This window comes from Microtus pennsylvanicus, chromosome 2, assembly GCF_037038515.1.
Source record: "Microtus pennsylvanicus isolate mMicPen1 chromosome 2, mMicPen1.hap1, whole genome shotgun sequence".
In the NCBI taxonomy this organism is placed as follows: Eukaryota; Metazoa; Chordata; class Mammalia; order Rodentia; family Cricetidae; genus Microtus; species Microtus pennsylvanicus.
The window spans coordinates 135,207,813-135,222,480 of record NC_134580.1 but is presented as its reverse complement, the minus strand read 5'-3'; positions in this window follow the sequence as shown (position 1 = coordinate 135,222,480).

Below are 14,668 nucleotides of genomic sequence, written 5' to 3'. Positions count from 1 at the left end.
CCTTGACCACAGGCCGGTGAATCTTCGCCCTCTCATTTAGCCACTGTGGATCCCTGGGTGAGCCATAGAGCCCTCTGGGCTCCTATTTTCTTGTTTATAATACAGAGATAAGGAAACTAAACTTCTAGAGCAGTTTGAGAGATTAAAAGAAGTTTTTTAAAAAAAGTATATAATCTTTGCTCACTAAGTAATATTTGGTATCATTTGATTAGTACACAGGATCTGGAATGTTCTTTAATCTATTCACATAACCCTATATACTCACCCTGAAATCCTCTTCAGTTTTCCTCCATAAGTGGACCCTAGGACGCATGCTTTGTTGGGTTATGCTATTCCTAAAGTGGGCCTCAGACTTTCTCTTCTTAGCTATGGTTCATCCACCAACAACATTAAAGAGCTACCTGATGCTTTGGACAACCCTAGGCTCTAAAGGAATCAATGAAGAGGGAAATGATGAAAGGGAATAAGAAAGACACCATGCACGCCCTCATGGGAGAGGCAGATGTTAATCAAAGGAATTACATTCTAGCTGTGTTAAAGTACTATGGGAAAGTATTAAAAAAAACTAGGTATAATTAAAGTAAATAATAAATAGTTCTAGATCCTGGCCCAGGATATAAAGGAACATATGTCCAAGGTAATGATATTTGTGCTTTGATCTGAAAATTGAATGCTTTTATAAAGACCTGAAGGCAGGGGTGGAAGGCTATTCCATGAAAGGAAAACGTATGTTGGAAGACATAAGAGAAAAAGGAATCGTGGAGTATGCAGTTGTCTCCCAGACGACAGGAAGAGTCCCGGGACAGGAAGACAGCATCTATGTTACGTAGGTAGGATTTGCAGGACACTTGAGTGTTTCTGCCTTCTGCCAAGGGTAACGGGAAGCCACTGCCGTGATGTAATGGGTTGGAAGGGAACACTATCAAATTTGCACTTGGAGAACGATGCTGTTGGGTCTTTCGCTAACTGAGGGCAAGCCATCTTTACATCTCTACTTCCAAGGCCACCCCTTCAGCTGTCTCTGAGGCAGGGGGAGCAGGAAGCAGGCGTTAGTCTGGGGCTCCTTAGGAGCCAGGCCTCGAGTCTCCACCATTCAGTGGCGGCAATCTCAGCACACCGTGATTTCATCATCTTCCTTATCTTAGCTTCTGGTGCCTAGCAACTTTCAGCAGCATCCAGTTCCCTCTGCCTGGAGGGCAGGAGAAGGGCCATACCCAGCGCCAGCACTCCCACCCTGGCAAAGGGATCGCAAGGCTGAGATTTAGTCTCATTAAAGGTCAAGTTTGTCGATGAGTTAATCCCTATTAAAAACTTGGATCATTTTAGATTTTATTCTCCCTTGCATTTATTGCCAATAAACAACTTTCTAGTAATTAAACCATAAGGACTTTGAAAAAGGGGGCCTCGTTATACACGATTCTACTTTCAGCTTGCTGAGCAGTAGTGGCTCAATAAATATTTGTTGCACTAAATGAACCTTAAAAATTAATAAGAAAAGATAAAATTAAAAAATCAGTCATACTTTTGCCACTCTAGAACAACTCTTTCCTTCCATCTCTCTCCACCCCCATCTCTGTCTGTTTTTTGTCTTTCCCCTTTCTCTCTTTTCTATCTATAGTCTTATATATTATATACTTAAATACTATTTATTATATATACACTGACACATTTTTATTAATTAACTTTTTAGTGTATAATCTTAGTTCATATGTGATTTATTCTTGTCGACAATTTCTTACATACTATGCAAGTCAAATTCTGAATTTCTGCCTTGTTCTTCCTGGGGTGGGCATTGGTAGACTTAGTTTTATGCACAGTATACACAAATAGGAACTATGGGCTTAAAGCTAACATCCTACAATAGAACCAGGACTGTTTGTACCTAGAGTGATGAAAATTAAACACACCTTACAGAAAAGAAAGGAAAAAAGAAACCAAGTTTTATGAATTATAAACAGAAGTAGACTTTGAAATTAGTAAAACTTTGGAAGTCATTATGGAAAAAAAATACAAAGTGATGTTTGGAACTGATTTAATAGAAGAATATGTCTTTAGTATTCATGACAATGACTTGGTGGGGAGGCTCAATCTTACAAGAAGGTTGCAAATCCCCTACAAAGAGGCCTTGTGTTTTCAATGTGAAGAATATTGATAACATGTCAACTTAGGAATTATTTTTTTGATTGAAGATGTTACTGAGAAATACATTTTCCATCGGGAATCACAATACATATGCCCAGGGATGGGCAGATAAATGGCAGATAGATAGGGAGATAGGCAGATGAGAGACATACAAATACCTTGGTGAACCTTTTGATACTTTTATCCTGTATTTCATAAAACAACAACAACAATGAAAGCCACCAGCAATCCAGATCAGTGTCACAGTAAGAGCCACTCAGAGTGTGTAAAATAAGGAGGTTAGTTGCCAGTGTGGCTCCATGTTGTAGGGATTCTTCAAAACCAGAGATGGAGACAAGATGGAACACTGTCCCTGTCTAAGCCCAGGTCTAGTGTAGGCACTTCACATCCAGTGTGTAGCTCTATCTACTGAGAGGAGGAGGACCCTTTGGTGGATGACTGAATTCTGCCACTCCAGTCGGCTCATGGGACTCTAGTTGTAAACCTGTATGCTGCTCAGAAATGAGATCAGTAGCAGCAGGCTGCTTGTTGGTTCCCAGCCGCCTGGCTAGCTTAGACTCGAAATAATCACACAGAAACTGTATTAAATAAATCACTGCTTGGCCCATTAGCTCTAGCTTCTTATTGGCTAACTCTTATATTAATTTAACCCATTTTTATTAATATGTATATTACCATGAGGCTGTGGCTTACTGGGTAAAGTTCACAGCGTCTATCTTCAGTGGCTCCATGGCTTCTCTCTACTCCACCTTTCTTTCTCCCAGCTTTCAGCCTAGCTTTCCCTGCCTATCTAAGTTCTGCCCGGCTATAGGTCCAAAGCAGTTCTTTTATTCATTAATGGTAATCACAGCAGACAGAGGGGACTCCCACATCAGAGATCACTGTTCATTAGTTAAGGTCACAGCACAGTTTGTTACCTGTGTCCCATCCACCCTGTTTTAGTCTCTCTCTCTCTCTCTCTCTCTCTCTCTCTCTCTCTCTCTCTCTCTCTCTCTGAGGATGGTGGATGGTGATTGTCTGGCATGAAGACTGAGTTGCGGACTAGTTCTACAGAGTGAAGCTGGACATTGGCTCATGTTAATTAATAAATTACATAACAAGGAAACAAACTTGTTCCACGACAAATAAATTCGAAAAGCCCCATTCCACAGAATAGTGATTCAATGAAAGTCCTTCTCCCCTAAAAACTGAAAGAAAAATATCCAGTTTGTTACTTCTTTGATGAAAAACTGAATTCTTAAACCCATTTTATATCTTATAGATTCCTGTCAGCCAGAGCACTGGCATTCTAAAACATTCTCCATGAGAGTAACTCCTTTATCGTCCATTCAAGGTTCTGAAATCTATGAGGAAGAGGGCGTGGAAAGACTGTAAGAGGCAGAGGTGGTGGACAACTTCAAAGAAGTAGCATTTTCCGGACACAACAGGGCTGATTCACATGGCAGCACGCACAAGAGCTGCGCAAGCTCAGTCCAGCCAAAATCCCAGCACAGAGCTGAGGAAGTGGACACAAATTATCACTTTAGCCAAGAAACTATTTCCACATAATAGCAGCTGGGAGAGGGAAAGTCAATGTCTGCAATGGAGTGGCTCTGGCTACATCAACACACTTCCAGGCAGGAGTGGTTGGCCAACACAAAACCAACTCCATTTTTGTTTGTTTGTTTGCTTGCTTGTTTTAGTCTTAGTTTTCTTTAAAAGAGAGAAAGAATATTAAGTTTGGGGCCTGAGAATCTGGGAGGAGCTGGGACAGAAAGAAATATGATCACAATATATTGCATGAAATTCTGAAAAAACAAAAAAAACCCCATTTTTACAAAAGGCAGAAACGCCTTTATTTTTGCCTAAGCCAGTGTTTCTGTCATAGAGTTTGACTAGACTCCTTTCTCCCTAAATGCCTCATGCCCACTCGAGAGGTGGAACTCACTGACAGTGGAGTGGCAGGCAGTCTGCTGTCTGCAGGCTGCATTCCACACCACGAGCAGTAGATCATCTGGTTGACCTAGATGAGTTGCTCCTTCTTTCTGCAACTCCTTTGAGCCCCCAGATTCTCGAACTAATGGATGGAAGGAAGAGGACAAAGTATGTCATCACCATCAAAGTTTTCAGAAGGGGAAACTAATTCAGGGCAAGAAGATTCTAGAATGAGGCTGGTGGAGTTGTGAGAAGAGGAGGAGGCCCTTAGCACTTTTTCTTGGCTGTCTAACTATTCATCTTCTTTCTTGTTTTCCCATGATTATTATTGCACCTCTAGGAGTTCAAGGGTACAGTTGAAAATAAAACAGAGTCAGTTTCCACTCTTATTGGTCTGTGATCTTCTGCAGACACAGACAAACAATCGGGATCTTTTAAATCATAAATTGACTGCATTAGAGAAAGAAAACAGGCTAAAAGAGTGGTAAAAGCCAAGATGGGTACCCACACAGTCTTTGAGGGTCAAAAAATCCAAAGAGACTTCCTAAAGGCAGCTCAGTACTAGAAGAAGGAGAGAAGGGAGTTTAGTCAAGTGTAAGAGTCAGAGATGCCAGACGGGTGTGCTCAGGGCAGGCTGGTTACTTGTGATTTCCAGGAAAGCTTCAATGATACAACAACAGCCCAGATCTGAGGAGGCCACTCTGGCTCAGGTGGGATTGGTTTCTCGTGGCTTCTCCAGTTATTACAGAAATCTCAGTTTTTCTGCTTTAGGTGCCAGGCTTCCAGAGTCCCTCATAGCCCATTTCTAGTTAGGACCCTGCTGTGAGCAGCAATAACCTTTTAAAAAGAACTATCTCAGGGCAGGGTCAAAGACACCCAGCTCTTTTCTTGTATAAAATGAATTGAGCTCCAAGGTCAGGAGGTGATGAACGGGGCTCATTAGAACAAATGCTTTCCTATTTGAGTAAAAAGACCTTTGGGGTCCTTTCAAGAGCTTGCCCAAATTCAGTAATTATATCTATCCCACCCACACTTTAAGCCTACAGAGCAGAGAAGAAAGGGTGCCCAGAGTTGGACGGAGGGATGCAAGCAGTTTCAACTGAACCTGGTTAGGTTTCTATTTTAGAAGGGGCTGTGTAGGAGAGCTAGGCTCTTGTTCTGGCTGTGCTTCTTGGGAACAGGCTAGGAGCAGAGGTACAGCCATCATTAGCTACTAACGCTCTTAGTAAGGTCTTCTGCACAGATGGGTTCACTGATTGTGGGGTTCACTCTCTAACCACAACTTTTACCATAACTCTACTTTTTGTTAGGATGGACACCTCTCCAATTCAAATTCATTCTCTTTGTAGGAAGAAGACCCAGCCTTTTTGTACTAATTACTCTTCTTGCTGCTGGGACGAAATACCCATCAGAAGCAATTTTAGGAAGGAAAGGATTATTTGGGCTTGGGGTTTGAAGGTGTAGTTCATGGTGGGGATTTTCTGACAGCAGAAGTGTGAGGTGGCTGGGTCACATTGTATCCAGAGCCAGGAAGCAGGGGGAAGGATGAATGGTGGTGACTAGCTCACACTCTCATTATTTGATCAGGACCCCAGCCTATGGCATGGCATTGCCCACAGTTAGGGTGGGATCTTCCCTCTTCCATTAACCCCATGCAGAAATTTCCTTATAAATATTCTCAGAGTTTTGACTCTTGGGTGCTTCTAAATCAGTAAATCTGACCATTGATATTGATCATTACACTTTATACATGGTCCAGAACTATTTTAACTATTAAAACTCATACTTGGTTCCATTTGAGCCAATGAAAGAGAAAGTGATATTTTCTTAGAGTTTCTGGGACTGTACTTCTTTGTTTTTCTCTCAGAGAGTTTTTCACCGTGACTCTTTTACCCTATCTCTTGGTGGAGGTCAGAGGAGCCCCTGGTAGATGTTGACAAGTATCTCACAGCTGCAAGCACACCCTCTGAGGAGAATGGAAGAAGTTGGGAGTGACAACATCGGTTACTCGCTGAGTCAACCCAAAACCTCTTCATATCATTATTTGCCCATAAATCATCTTGAAGTAAGAAGCAATTGAGTTAATTTACACCTATTATTTATATCTCAAGTCATCTCAATGATGGAGGACCTGATATCAGAAAGTGGGACACTGTTAGTCACAACCCTTAGTTAGAACTTGATTGTGGTGACATGAAAGTTTCTGTGGAAGACTCTAGTTGGTTAAATCAGATGCCCAGACACTGTGGGAAAGAGATCACCAAGATGGTAGCACTAGACATCATGGAAAAAATGGAGTGTTATTGAATGCATTTGAAGATCTTGTTATCAAGAATAATTTGAGGCTTTGATAACATCCTTGAACACAAAACCAGAAGAAAATTCCACTTTATTTCAAGATATCTTGTATGGGGCACACTGTTTAACTCCAATTGAGTTGAATTTTATGCAACAGATCACATTCTGACCACAGCAGGCATCTCTGATGTGCTTATGGGCTTCCTGTAGTTTGAGTACTTAGCAAATGTTTCAGTTTACCGGGATGCTTCACCATTAAATGAAGCATGATTAATAAAAACTCAGGATCAGAAATTGGGGTTCAACCTGAAGATCTGAAGAACAAAACAGCCAGTCACTGGCTCTTACCTCAACCTCAGTCTGAAATGGCGACCCTGCCTCCAGGAATCTCAGAATGAGATTGTGTGTTGAGAGCTGTTTCCTCCCATTTTATAATCCTCTCTAGGACTGGGTGTTATGATTCTAGCCAACCAGCATGGCTGGCACTTCCGGGTTCCAGGGCCATGCATGTGCGGACAAACCCTCAGGCAAAAATACCTTGTCACCTGGGACCATAAAAGGTTCTGTGTGACCTACATGTGGAATGGTTGCATCACCTACGTATGACGCAGCTACGTAAGCCCTTGAGCACATACGTGAGCTCTGTCATCTGTGTATGATGTAGCTACATCGTCCCCTGTACGGATGTGCTAGGCAGCTTTTTTTAATTAATTTATTTATTAAAGATTTCTGCCTCCTCCCCACCACCGCCTCCCATTTCCCTCCCCCTCCCCCGATCAAGTCCCCCTCCCTCATCAGCTCAAAGAGCAATCAGGGTTCCCTGACCTGTGGGAAGTCCAAGGACCACCCACCTCCATCCAGGTCTAGTAAGGTGAGCATCCAAACTGCCTAGGCTCCCCCAAAGCCAGTACGTGCAGTAGGATCAAAAACCCATTGCCATTGTTCTTGAGTTCTCAGTAGTCCTCATTGTCCGCTATGTTCAGCAAGTCCGGTTTTATCCCATGCATTTGGAGCACCGGACAGAAATCTCAAGGTCCAAATCAGGAGCAGAAGGAAAGAGAGCACAAGCAAAAAACTCAGGACCGCGAGGGGTGCACCCACACACTGAGACAATGGGGATGTTCTATCGGGAACCCACTAAGGCCAGCTGGCCTGGGTCTGAAAAAGCTACGCAGCTTTTAAAAGCTGGACACGCCATTTTCAGCCCTCTCTTTCTGCATACCAACTTCACCAGGCCTGTGCACGTCTCCTCTAATAAATTCTTAAGCTGGTTTGTTGTATGTTTTGTGCTTCTGTCTCACTCGCGCCAGGTAACTTTACTGGGATTAAAGGCATGCTCCACTGTCATTAAAGGCGCGCACTGCCCAGTTACTATGGCAACTAGTGTGGCTACTGGCATTAAAGGTGTGTATCATCATGGCTACTGAGATTAAAAGTGTGCATTACCATAACCTGGTCTGGTTGACCAGTGGGACTATTTTCCTCTCAGATCTTCAGGCAGTCTTTAGTTATTAACATACAATTGAAATGCAACTACAATTAAAGACTTCATTCTATGAAGGCTGGAAGTGTGAATATCTGAGCATTCCTATCAGCCCAAACCATACCTGGTACATAGTAGATTTACATGTGTCATTTACAAATGAATAGCCTTCAATGGGACATTACAACAGAAGTTAACAGGTAGAATATGAACAATTTTTTTTTGAGTGAAAACATTTAGGCTATTATTCTCCATCTTTTGTGGATCTGCTTTTCCTTTGTTTTATTTTATTTTATTTTTTAAAAACTCACTGTTTCATAGAATAGCATTACCTCTTCTTTATTGTTCTCTAGATACTATTTGGTATTAAAATGAGAGACAAGACATCCTTTGTTTTTTTTTTTTTTTGTTTCTTTTTTCAAAACATGGTTTCTCTGTGTATCTTTGGTGCCTGTCGTGGAACTAGCTCTTGTAGACCAGGCTTGGTTCAAACTCACAGATATCCACCTGCCTCTGCCTCCCGATTGCTGGGACTAAAAGTGTCTATCACCCAAACCTGGAAAGGTAGCCATTCTCAGGGCGATAGAATAGTATTCAGTGTCTCATGAGACAGATGCTGCAGAATTTAGCCTTTCCTTCCAGAAAGCTATCCCTCTACCCCAAATTCAAGACTGACTTGAACTGCGAAAGCTTTGAGATGGCCACACTTGTGGTAGCTAGGGGAGCATGTGTTTCTTATATTTCCTCTTCAGAAAGCCTTTGTAAGTGTGGGTGACTGACATATCCCAGATGCTGCACACTGGAGACCTACTCCTTTCTTCTTCTCCTCTCTTCCCAGGAGTCACATCTGCCTCGTACTATGAAGTTGCTCTCCGAGTCTTGTGCTGTCTCTTTCTTTGATCTTGCACTAGAATGGATCACACACGCATCTCAATTATGCATGGGTCTACTTTTCTTCTGAGGACCTAAACTGAGGCACAGGGCATGGGCTCTGGAATGGCTGGCTTAGCAAACTGTGGGGATGTAAGGGCAGTGGTTGGTATCTTTCCTTTCAGGCTTAAAGGAACCAACAGCTTCCTGTCTAGAAGCTTATACTAAGTGACAGCATTTTCTTGAGCAAACTTGAAGGAAGAAGAACAGTGTGGAAGGCACAGTGACAGAGCACACCTGGGAGCACACCTGGGAGCACACCTGGGGAGGACACCTGGGAGCACATCTGGGAGCACACCTGGGGAGGACACCTGGGAGCACACCTGGGGAGGACAGCAATACAAGCTCCCTTCTCTGTGAGTAAATCAAGCATCCGATTTACTCACGCTTTCTGACAGGGAATGGATTGCTGGAAAATCACTGAGCTGATAAAATCTCCAGGTTCTAAGGGCTTTGTCTGGGGGTACTTCCTTATTACTGACTCATAGCTCATTCTGCCTCCCATACTCTGTTCCCTGCTGTCACAGTCAGCTTCATGCCACAGTGGAAGGAAGACGATATAGAAATACTGCCCATCTGGATTTTCAAATGGGTTTTCTTGTGTGGCTCTAAGAAAATGACTTCATTGCTCTAAGTTGTTCTTGACTTAGAAAGGGGTTGGTGAGTGAATGTGTGTGTATGTGTATGTATGTGGTGTGTGTGTGTGTGTGTTAATGCATACAGAGGCCACAGTGTATCTTCAGATGTCTTCTTTAGTTGTTTTTCCCTTGTTTTTGAGACAATATCTTCCATTTAACCTGGAGTTCACTGACTCAGCAAGCTCTAGGGATCTGCTTATCTCTGTTTCTGTCTCCCCAACATCACAGTCAGGCACCCATTCTGGTGAGTGCAGTTTTTTCACAGATGCTGGGCATCTGAACTCAAGTTCCCCAGTTTACACAGCAGCCGAGTTACCTCCTGAACCATCTCCCCAGCTCTGATGATCCTGTTTTGACAGTGTTTTTAAGGGGATGAAACAACAATCTCCCCAGCTCTGATGATCCTGTTTTGACAGTGTTTTTAAGGGGAGGAAACAAATTGACTCCGGTGTGATGGTCCCGTACAAAGGCAGGCCACGGACGTGTTCAGTGGTATTTGTCATTTCTTAGGAGGTGATAATTTTGATAGAACAATGGTGAGCATTTAGACAATCAGGGAGCACTCAGAGTGCCTCTGTCCTGCCAATGAATCTAATGTAAAAGACTATATTTGTGGGTTCTGTGACCACTGACGTCTTCCCTCAAGTTTCTGAGTTCTTTAGATAAAAGTTGAAATAACCACTTTTACCTTAAAGTCTATCTTCTCCCTATTTTAGGGTAACTATCATAAATATTTTAGGATGGGACTTAGAATCTACATAGGATGGGCTGTGACTTTGGAGCTAAAGATAATCCAGTCTGGCATGCTCCACAAAGTGTGTTCAGAGGAGAGTGAGGCACGGGCTGTGCAGAGGTGTGTCTTAAAATGTGGCAAAGCTGGGATGACACCTTGTGTCCTGCTCTCAAAGCAGACAGGGCTGTCTGGTTTGCATAGACATCAGCGAGGGTGTGACTTTCTTTGGGGATCAGTTGAATTTGACAGATTGGAATAGAACCCCTATTTTCTAAGGTCCCAGGTTGCATTTGTCTGATTGGAATGGAACCCCTATTTTCTAAGGTTCTGCTCTGTGGAAAAATGTGGGACTTCCCTTACAACATGTGTTCTCTGTCTATTCCATACTTCTCAGCATCTAGGGAACTACATAACCTTGTAGTCACTGATGTCCCTGTCTTTCCTCTTCTGCCATGGGGGTGACATGCTCTTTTCAGACCATCATTCCAGAGCCTACTCAAGTTAGGAGGCTACACATCCATTTGTGGGATTTGTTGAATTCAAAGACTTTTTATAATCATGGGTTGTCTGAGCATCACTGAGCATTAGGGATGAGGACAGGGGCAAGGCAGAGAGATATTACTTCATTTCTTTAGAGAAAGATTTTATGTATTATGCATTCCCAAGACTTAACCAGGAGGAATGAGAGATGGATTGGGCAAGAAAATGGATTCGAGCTAATTTGCTATGGTTTGCAATATACTTCTGCTATGTACTAACTGTGTGGCCTTAGGCAGGTATTTAAGTTCTGTGCTCTTCCCAAGGAGAGACCCCAGAATCTCTTTTCCAGCAGCTATGATGCAGGCAGATGCTTACGTTAACATGCATATAAATGCATGTGCGTTTGTGGACTTGCATAGGCCCACGTGGCTTTGCTTCTGTTTGTAGCCTGGCACCTACGGTTTTCCTATACTGTCACTTCAAAGTTGTTCCTCGAGTTTGGTGGCATGGATCGTTCATTCAATGCATAAACATGCAACAAGCACCTAGGAGGTGGCAGACCCCATTAGGAGCCAAGGAAAGGGCTATGAATTAAACATGCTCCCTCACTTAAAGACACGCAGTCTATCACCTGAGACTAACTGTGATGCTGTGTGTTAAGGACACGAGTAGGGTCCTTTGGGAGTGTAGAGGAAGACATGAGCATATTTCTGCAGAGAGGGAGGGAGGGCATGACAGGCCTGGAAGGTGAGAGGTGTCATGTGTGCGGGAGACAGCTGTGCGGGAGACAGCTGTACGGAGGAGAGACCTGGGAGGGTGCTTCAGCTGGGGAGGCAAGAAGAGCAAGGACAGAGCTAATCAGAAAGGCAGCTGATACAGGGCGTCGGGGATCACTTTGAAATTGTGTCTTTTTGTTTTTTCAAATGGTTGTTAAGTTTTCAGGACTTAAATACTAAGTTGTTTGGGCCTAACTACTTAACAAAGGCAACGGATTTCTCTTTTGAGCGAGTATCACCTGGAATTATTAGAGAGACTGCAATAAACTGAGAAAATATGGGGGATTCTACCCTGTTTGAACAGGAGGAAATTTCTCAGATATGTTTTATTTTTCCATACCAGCATGTTTTCAGTTGTAATTGTGTGTAGGATCAAGGATTTGACAATGTTACTTTTTAACAAAAGGGACAAATACAGTGTTCACAGCTGTGTATATATATATATGCCTCCTTTGTGCACGTATATACTCACACACATGCATGTGCGTGCACACACACACAGAAAGACAGACGAGAGAGAGAGAGAGAGAGAGAGAGAGAGAGAGAGAGAGAGAGAGAGACTTGGCCACAATGTCACCTTTAGAAAGTAATTAGTTTTGAGACATGAAAATGATTAAGAATCAATCGGGCCATCATTTCTAGCGTACTGGAGGGGATTGGCATTTTCTGGAGAAGAGTGGCTTCACAGCAATGACCAAGTAAGTGGCCAGCAGGAAGTGGCACAGGCTGGGTGGTGAGGAATACAGAGCAGAGTCCTTTGGAGCCAGGTGCTTCCCAGGCTCTTCACCTGGGTATCCTTACCAAATGCTTTATTTTCTAATTTTCATTGTGCACATTCATTTTACACAGTATCATGTTACACAAGGGTGTTTTCATATAAATACATATTGCATGTTAACATATTCCCCCTCCCTCAACGTGTTCCCTGCCATCCCTATGCTCCTCCTGGCTGCTATTCGCCTTTAGATGATTTTACGCCTACATTCATGTTAGTTATACACACATGGTTTCATGTAGCTATATAAAAATCTAAGAACCACTAGTGAGAAAACACATGCATGTGTCTTTCTGGGGCTAGCTTAATTCCCTTAACATAATGACCTCTAGTTGCATCTGCTTTTCTGCAAATGACATGACTTCATTCCCCTTTGTGGCTGAAAGAAATGTCGATGTGTGTATGCTATATTTCCCTTCTCTGCTGCTCTGCGGATGGACACCTATGTAGGTTCCATGACTGAACTGTTGTGAACAGCTGAGCGTTGTTGGTGTGCAGGTATCTCTGTGAGAGGTCGACTACAAGTCTTTGGGGGTAATCATCCAAGAATGATATAGCATGGTCACATGATAGATATCTTTTAATTTTGTTCTTTTTTTTTTTTGAGACACCTCAGTCTGGTTTCTATAGTGTCTGTGTTAGTTTGCATTCCCAGCAGAAGTGCTTGATGACTTCCCTTTGCTCACATCCTCCTCGGCATCTCTTTCTTTCCCATCACGACCATCAATTCAGACTTCTCTAATGACTAGAGAAGTTGAGCGTTTTTTTTCTTTCATGTTTATTGGTCATTTGTATTGCTTCTTTGACCCATCTCCTTCTTTATTGTCTCCACACGGTTTCTGCAGAATGAGATTACATCATCCTAACTTGGTCTTGATTTTCATCCATTCTGATTGCTGCCAACATGCCCAGCCTCCCTCCATTCCGTGAAACCTCTCAGCCATTCCTTAAGCTGCTCCTGTGACTGTCCCAGTTGGTGGTACTTACATGTCCCATCAAACACCTTCAAAATTGCTACTGTAATATTGGCTCTTGATCCTTCATAATGAGGCCTTCAGAAACCTTTCACGGGGCAAGTGTGGCTTCTGAGTATCATCACCCCACTTCCAGACATGTTTCTCTTTGCTTGTGGAGCGAAACATGCCCTTGCTTGTTTCTTCCCTACCCACTCTGCGTTTAAAGACTGGGAAGATCTGCTCTTAGTGGAAGACTTGACCAAGAATCTCACTTGCCATTCTAGAGGTTTCTTGGTTCTCACATCAACTTTGGCTTGACCATATCTTAGACCTGATCCTTCCCACAATTTTGGAACTGTCCACCTCTGCTCACATCACTGCTGTGTAATTTCTGCAATGTCTGACTCTTCGGTTTTGTGCCATTTCCCCCAGGGCTCTTAGCTGACCTCCAACGGCCCTCTCCCACCCTCTCTCTGCATAATTTCCCATGTGGTGACCAGGCCCATTGTCCCAGGACCCTGGTAAAGGCTGATTCAAAGACCTGACATCCCGGTGGGCTGCCCATCATCTGCAAGCTCCAGCTGCACCTGTGGTTCACCTGTCCGACCCTGTCCTTTCCCACAGTGGTTCCGGTTTGTGCTCCACGAGAGCTGCTTATGCGGGGCATCTTTCTCTGCTCCTTGATCACTAACGTTTTCTCTATGCAGCTCATTCTTGCATTTCAAATTGTTTTCCTCCCTTTTACTTCTTGGATGTAAGATTTCTACACTGCTCTTATTCATCTCTTCCTGAATGCCTGCCATGATCTTTGGGGGAACCTAACAGAAGGGATGGCAGCAGCCTTGTACAGAGACTGATTAGCCAGTTTCAACAACCTTGTAAGCCACGCCCATGAAACACCCTCCCCTCCCCTACTGCTTCCAGTGCTCTGGCTGCCTTGGCCCCATATTTGAACCTTGTCTTCCACTGTCACCCGCTGGGCTCTGTTTCAGTTGCAGTAGGAGGTCTCCCTGCCCACTTAAACACTTCCCTTTGGGACATCAGCAGATTGCTTTTCATCCTTAGCAACTTTTATGATCTCATCATCTTCCACTTGGGAGTCTCACACTATGGTTTTTTCCTACCAGCTTTGTCTCTACCAGCTCCCAGGATGGTTTCAAAGGTTTTTTTTTTCTTTTTGTTTTTTTTTTTTTTTCAAGACGAGGTTTCTCTGTAGATTTGGAGCCTGTCCTGGAACTCCCTCTTGTAGACCAGACTGGCCTCAAACTCACAGAGATCTGCCTGCCTCTGCCTTCTGAGTGCTGGAATTAAAGGCATGAGTCACCACCACTGGGAGCAAAGGGTTTTTAAGAAGCACACAGAATATCTTCTTGTAGAGTCTCTGTTATACTCACACCAGAGCACATGAGGGACTGTTAACAGGACACCACTTGTACTGATTGGTAGACTTGGAATTGCTTTATGGTTTTATTTTATGTATTTTTTCTTTTCTGTGGCTCTTTCTGGAGTAGTTCAGATTCTGACCTGGGTTCTAATGCTAGCC